General features: G+C 53.0%; 3 non-coding genes across 3 annotated transcripts in view; all 3 read right to left on the reverse strand.

The window, feature by feature from the left end:
• The window catches only part of LOC124573858, a 4,222-nt gene extending 3,947 nt beyond the window's left edge, over positions 1-275 (reverse strand). The window contains exon 1 of the ribosomal RNA XR_006972190.1: positions 1-275. This exon is cut by the window's left edge and continues 3,947 nt beyond it. This is a non-coding gene — a ribosomal RNA (large subunit ribosomal RNA).
• Positions 276-463: 188 nt separating this feature from the next.
• LOC124573813 lies at positions 464-618 on the reverse strand. The gene has a single exon (XR_006972151.1). It is a non-coding gene; the product is annotated as a 5.8S ribosomal RNA (ribosomal RNA).
• A 351-nt stretch (positions 619-969) lies between these two features.
• On the reverse strand, positions 970-2,879 carry LOC124573827. Its single transcript, XR_006972164.1, has one exon. It is a non-coding gene; the product is annotated as a small subunit ribosomal RNA (ribosomal RNA).
• Positions 2,880-7,500: the final 4,621 nt, after the last annotated feature.

The raw sequence follows: 7,500 nt of genomic DNA on the forward strand, positions 1-7,500 counted from the left end.
AGGAGAGGTCCCGCCGACGCTCGCACCGGCCGCTACGGGCCTGGCACCCTCTACGGGCCGTGGCCTCATTCAAGTTGGACTTGGGCTCGGCGCGAGGCGTCGGGGTAGTGGACCCTCCCAAACACCACATGCCACGACAGGCGGCAGCCTGCGGGGTTCGGTGCTGGACTCTTCCCTGTTCGCTCGCCGCTACTGGGGGAATCCTTGTTAGTTTCTTTTCCTCCGCTTAGTAATATGCTTAAATTCAGCGGGTAGTCTCGCCTGCTCTGAGGTCGTTGTACGAGGTGTCGCACGCCACACCGCCAGCCGGCTGTGCACGCTACCGAGTAAGTACCGGTATGCGAACCGCCAGGCGACGGGCGCGCATCGCACGTTTCAGGAGGCGCGGCCGGCCCCACAGGCGGCCGCGACGCTCCCAGGTCTGCGAAGCGGGGCAAACGCCGCGCGCTTCAGTATACGTAGCCGACCCTCAGCCAGACGTGGCCCGGGAACGGAATCCATGGACCGCAATGTGCGTTCGAAACGTCGATGTTCATGTGTCCTGCAGTTCACATGTCGACGCGCAATTTGCTGCGTTCTTCATCGACCCACGAGCCGAGTGATCCACCGTCCTGGGTGATCTTTTCTTAGTTTCCACTGTCTCTTTCAAGACAGTTGCATAGGCGGGACGTAGGCGTGTGGCGGCCCCTGTTCAAGCGTTCTGTGTCCAACGGCCTCACGGCCGATGGGCGTCGTACGGCTCCACACCGGAGCGGACAGGCAGTCGGGCGAAAGTCATTCAAAACCGGCGCCAGGCGCCAGGTGCCGCAGGCCAGCCGCTCCAGCGCTTCAGCGCTCGTACCACACAACATTGGCGTTAGTTTTGAGAAGCACGCGTGGTTCCGCACGCGGCGCACGGCTACTGCGAGCCGTACAGGTAGCGTGTTGCGCGACACGACACGCACATCGAACGACATGCAGTCTAGTCGGTAATGATCCTTCCGCAGGTTCACCTACGGAAACCTTGTTACGACTTTTACTTCCTCTAAATGATCAAGTTTGGTCATCTTTCCGGTAGCATCGGCAACGACAGAGTCAATGCCGCGTACCAGTCCGAAGACCTCACTAAATCATTCAATCGGTAGTAGCGACGGGCGGTGTGTACAAAGGGCAGGGACGTAATCAACGCGAGCTTATGACTCGCGCTTACTGGGAATTCCTCGTTCATGGGGAACAATTGCAATCCCCAATCCCTAGCACGAAGGAGGTTCAGCGGGTTACCCCGACCTTTCGGCCTAGGAAGACACGCTGATTCCTTCAGTGTAGCGCGCGTGCGGCCCAGAACATCTAAGGGCATCACAGACCTGTTATTGCTCAATCTCGTGCGGCTAGAAGCCGCCTGTCCCTCTAAGAAGAAAAGTAATCGCTGACAGCACGAAGGATGTCACGCGACTAGTTAGCAGGCTAGAGTCTCGTTCGTTATCGGAATTAACCAGACAAATCGCTCCACCAACTAAGAACGGCCATGCACCACCACCCACCGAATCAAGAAAGAGCTATCAATCTGTCAATCCTTCCGGTGTCCGGGCCTGGTGAGGTTTCCCGTGTTGAGTCAAATTAAGCCGCAGGCTCCACTCCTGGTGGTGCCCTTCCGTCAATTCCTTTAAGTTTCAGCTTTGCAACCATACTTCCCCCGGAACCCAAAAGCTTTGGTTTCCCGGAGGCTGCCCGCCGAGTCATCGGAGGAACTGCGGCGGATCGCTGGCTGGCATCGTTTATGGTTAGAACTAGGGCGGTATCTGATCGCCTTCGAACCTCTAACTTTCGTTCTTGATTAATGAAAACATACTTGGCAAATGCTTTCGCTTCTGTTCGTCTTGCGACGATCCAAGAATTTCACCTCTAACGTCGCAATACGAATGCCCCCGCCTGTCCCTATTAATCATTACCTCGGGTTCCGAAAACCAACAAAATAGAACCGAGGTCCTATTCCATTATTCCATGCACACAGTATTCAGGCGGGCTTGCCTGCTTTAAGCACTCTAATTTGTTCAAAGTAAACGTGCCGGCCCACCGAGACACTCACTCAAGAGCACCCTGGTAGGATTGCAACGGGGTCCGCCTCGGGACGCACGAGCACGCACGAGGCGCGTCGCACGCCTTCGGCTCGCCCCACCGGCAGGACGTCCCACGATACATGCCAGTTAAACACCGACGGGCGGTGAACCAACAGCGTGGGACACAAATCCAACTACGAGCTTTTTAACCGCAACAACTTTAATATACGCTATTGGAGCTGGAATTACCGCGGCTGCTGGCACCAGACTTGCCCTCCAATAGATACTCGTTAAAGGATTTAAAGTGTACTCATTCCGATTACGGGGCCTCGGATGAGTCCCGTATCGTTATTTTTCGTCACTACCTCCCCGTGCCGGGAGTGGGTAATTTGCGCGCCTGCTGCCTTCCTTGGATGTGGTAGCCGTTTCTCAGGCTCCCTCTCCGGAATCGAACCCTGATTCCCCGTTACCCGTTACAACCATGGTAGGCGCAGAACCTACCATCGACAGTTGATAAGGCAGACATTTGAAAGATGCGTCGCCGGTACGAGGACCGTGCGATCAGCCCAAAGTTATTCAGAGTCACCAAGGCAAACGGACCGGACGAGCCGACCGATTGGTTTTGATCTAATAAAAGCGTCCCTTCCATCTCTGGTCGGGACTCTGTTTGCATGTATTAGCTCTAGAATTACCACAGTTATCCAAGTAACGTGGGTACGATCTAAGGAACCATAACTGATTTAATGAGCCATTCGCGGTTTCACCTTAATGCGGCTTGTACTGAGACATGCATGGCTTAATCTTTGAGACAAGCATATGACTACTGGCAGGATCAACCAGGGAGCTGCGTCAACTAGAGCTGAGCAGCCGGCCGCCCGGGAGTGTGTCCCGGGGGCCCGCGCGAACACGCAAGCGTCCGCTCAATTATTCTGCAAACAGGAGGAGGCTGAGCTCCCCTGCACAATACACCTCGAAACCCTCTCAGGTCCCGGCGGCGCGCAGCGCCGTCCTAAGTACTTGGTCGGGTTCGAGAGAGGCGCAATCGCCCGGAGTTTGGCGAGTAGACGCTTTAGGTGCGACCACCCGTGCTCCCAACTGAGCTTGCCGCTGCCGACAGAGGCCCGGGAGCGTGCTGTCGTGGCATTGCCGGCGGGAGACAACACGCGCCACCTACGGTGACCGGCAGCTCCAACGCCAGCGCCACAGAAGGACAAAAGCCCCACTTGGGTGCCGAAGCGAACTCTCCCAGCACAGCGCACGCGCCAACACGTCCGCACAGCTGCGATACAAACCACCTGCGAGAACCGCAGAGGCGACCGAGCAGCAGACGGCGTCGCGGCGCCGAGCGCCGGGCGGCGGCGCATCCTCAGCGCACACAGTCCTCAATCGGACCAGCACACTGCAGATGTCCACCGCGCTTCGCACCGGGCCCGCGAGGACCTACTTTGGCCGCACGGCGCCGCGTGCAGGGTGCGCCGGCGCGCAGCTGCGCCGCCTGCCGCCTCCGTCGGCCGGCGCGCCTGCCACTGGCCGCCCCCACCAGCCGGCTGTAGCGCGTGCGCCCACGCACCGCGCGGCCAGCACGCCGGGAGGCCCCCCCTCACCGGCCGGGGACGGTCCCACCCAGCCACCGCCGCGTATCGCTTCACACCCAGATGCCATTCACGTTCGTGGGCATGGTGGGTATCGCTGGAACAACCGGTTGGTAGCTCAACCGATCGTCGCCATCACTGATTCACCTCTAGCGAGAACAACCGCACCACAACGGTTTACCAGTTGTTCATTTGCATAACGTCACCAGCAAACGTAGGCGTCCATCGCCATTTGCAAATTCAACGATTGTTGCATGCCTGTGTCAGGTGTCACGACACACTATGTCTGCCCACATACACGCAACAACATGTGCACGCTTCGCGAACACGTGGAAGGTGGCCCCCGTACGTATGCGATGTCCATTGCGCGAACGACTGTCAACCGGCCTCTGTCGCATGTCGCAGATGTGGAACGCAGTGCACCATGCTATCACGGTGTGTGAGAAGAGACGACTACGTCTGACAACACGCGCCACTACATCAACAGACGGCTCATGCTGATCGCCATCCAGGGCATACCACACTGCAATCCAGCTCTTATAGGGAGACGACACGTAGCTGAGTGCACAACATTTGGACCGCATGGTTCGCCGTTGTTGGCGCAGTCGTTGTACGGTCACATGTACCACGATGTATCATTCAGTACATGAGGACCAATGTGCAGTACAGTGTGTGATTTGGACGTACAACATCAGCGGACAGTTGACACAGGCCGTACCACAGCGTAGGCTAAGTGCTTCGCACATGCGAATGCCAATGAACAACTGCAAATGCCAATGAACAACTGCAAAGGGCATTGAGCATGTACGTCCTGCTGCCATCCACATTACAGTGTATAGCTGCAAGGTGTTTAACATGAAGCGATACACTGGGGACCGGGCAGTGCGAGTAGCAAACTATATTGCGGGGGTTGCAGTTAGGCAACACTACACTAATTTAACGCGTCGTATGACAATTACAGAGCAGGTTAAGGCCCAACGTGTGTTGGGTTAAGGCCCAACGTGTGTTGGGTTAAGGCCCAACGTGTGTTGGGTTAAGGCCCAACGTGTGTTGGGTTAAGGCCCAACGTGTGTTGGGTTAAGGCCCAACGTGTGTTGGGTTAAGGCCCAACGTGTGTTGGGTTAAGGCCCAACGTGTGTTGGGTTAAGGCCCAACGTGTGTTGGGTTAAGGCCCAACGTGTGTTGGGTTAAGGCCCAACGTGTGTTGGGTTAAGGCCCAACGTGTGTTGGGTTACGTTAAGGGGCAATGTGGGTTACGTTAAGGGGCAATGTGGGTTACGTTAAGGGGCAATGTGGGTTACGTTACGGCGCAATATAGGTTACGTTACGGCGCAATATAGGTTACGTTAAGGCGCAATACAGGTTACGTTAAGGCGCAATACAGGTTACGTTAAGGCGCAATACAGGTTACGTTAAGGCGCAATACAGGTTACGTTAAGGCGCAATACAGGTTACGTTAAGGCGCAATACAGGTTACGTTAAGGCGCAATACAGGTTACGTTAAGGCGCAATACAGGTTACGTTAAGGCGCAATACAGGTTACGTTAAGGCGCAATGCAGGTTACGTTAAGGCGCAATGCAGGTTACGTTAAGGCGCAATACAGGTTACGTTAAGGCGCAATACAGGTTACGTTAAGGCGCAATACAGGTTACGTTAAGGCGCAATACAGGTTACGTTAAGGCGCAATACAGGTTACGTTAAGGCGCAATACAGGTTACGTTAAGGCGCAATACAGGTTACGTTAAGGCGCAATACAGGTTACGTTAAGGCGCAATACAGGTTACGTTAAGGCGCAATACAGGTTACGTTAAGGCGCAATACAGGTTACGTTAAGGCGCAATACAGGTTACGTTAAGGCGCAATACAGGTTACGTTAAGGCGCAATACAGGTTACGTTAAGGCGCAATACAGGTTACGTTAAGGCGCAATACAGGTTACGTTAAGGCGCAATACAGGTTACGTTAAGGCGCAATACAGGTTACGTTAAGGCGCAATACAGGTTACATTAAGGCGCAATACAGGTTACGTTAAGGCGCAATACAGGTTACGTTAAGGCGCAATACAGGTTAGGTTAAGGCGCAATACAGGTTAGGTTAAGGCGCAATACAGGTTAGGTTAAGGTACGACATAGGTTAGGTTAAGGTACGACATAGGTTAGGTTAAGGTACGACATAGGTTAGGTTAAGGTACGACATAGGTTAGGTTAAGGTACGACATAGGTTAGGTTAAGGTACGACATAGGTTAGGTTAAGGTACGACATAGGTTAGGTTAAGGTACGACATAGGTTAGGTTAAGGTACGACATAGGTTAGGTTAAGGTACGACATAGGTTAGGTTAAGGTACGACATAGGTTAGGTTAAGGTACGACATAGGTTAGGTTAAGGTACGACATAGGTTAGGTTAAGGTACGACATAGGTTAGGTTAAGGTACGACATAGGTTAGGTTAAGGTACGACATAGGTTAGGTTAAGGTACGACATAGGTTAGGTTAAGGTACGACATAGGTTAGGTTAAGGTACGACATAGGTTAGGTTAAGGTACGACATAGGTTAGGTTAAGGTACGACATAGGTTAGGTTAAGGTACGACATAGGTTAGGTTAAGGTACGACATAGGTTAGGTTAAGGTACGACATAGGTTAGGTTAAGGTACGACATAGGTTAGGTTAAGGTACGACATAGGTTAGGTTAAGGTACGACATAGGTTAGGTTAAGGTACGACATAGGTTAGGTTAAGGTACGACATAGGTTAGGTTAAGGTACGACATAGGTTAGGTTAAGGTACGACATAGGTTAGGTTAAGGTACGACATAGGTTAGGTTAAGGTACGACATAGGTTAGGTTAAGGTACGACATAGGTTAGGTTAAGGTACGACATAGGTTAGGTTACGGTACGACATAGGTTAGGTTACGGTACGACATAGGTTAGGTTACGGTACGACATAGGTTAGGTTACGGTACGACATAGGTTAGGTTACGGTACGACATAGGTTAGGTTACGGTACGACATAGGTTAGGTTACGGTACGACATAGGTTAGGTTACGGTACGACATAGGTTAGGTTACGGTACGATATAGGTTAGGTTACGGTACGATATAGGTTAGGTTAAGGTACACATTGTTGTAAGGAAAGGTTTAATGGGGGGCGGGGCGGGGCGGCCGGTTTGTTGATTGTGATTATAGTAAGTGGATGCCTGCGGCATCATCTGATTTGCCACGTCAGGATGCACCTTTGGCTCATGACAGGCGGCGCTCTCATTCCATGCTTGTGGCAGACCTGTGTCTTTCATTCCTGCCATTGTTTGTGTGCTGTGAGAGGAGGCAGTATTGTGATGTTGGGTGCACCCCTGTGTAGGACATGTGTGGGTGTTGGTGGCTTGGCTGAGCAATGGTGGTTGTCGGGTGGGTGGGATATTCTGTTTTCTGAGTGGACCTCCCAGTCTGGTTATGACAGTGTGGATTGTCTAATGTGGCGGAGAGGATGCACTGGGTGTTGTTCCATGCTGGTGCTTACATATTGTCTGTGTGCGTGTTACAGGCAGAGAGTAGTGCGTGATAAGGGTGTGTGGCTGACGTGTGGTTGTGATTGTGAGCAGAGTCTTTCAGCATGTATACGGACAGTTGTATACATTATCTGTATTCTGATGGCTCTATCTATTACTAATCAGCGCCGTGTATACGTTTAATCCGGTTCCAGTCGAAACTGTTGTATCTCTGTACATTAGTGACACGGCGAGCCCGCTATGTAGTTACTCGTCTCGGCAGCTTCCACCGGTGTATGGCAAATGATTATAAGGAATCAGTCTAGTCGTCAATACCGATGGTGTGACGTCACATGTCTGGGGTGGGGGACGCTGCGCCCTTCCGGTGGG

The sequence above is a fragment of the Schistocerca americana genome, unplaced genomic scaffold (genome assembly GCF_021461395.2).
Source record: "Schistocerca americana isolate TAMUIC-IGC-003095 unplaced genomic scaffold, iqSchAmer2.1 HiC_scaffold_197, whole genome shotgun sequence".
NCBI lineage: Eukaryota > Metazoa > Arthropoda > Insecta > Orthoptera > Acrididae > Schistocerca > Schistocerca americana.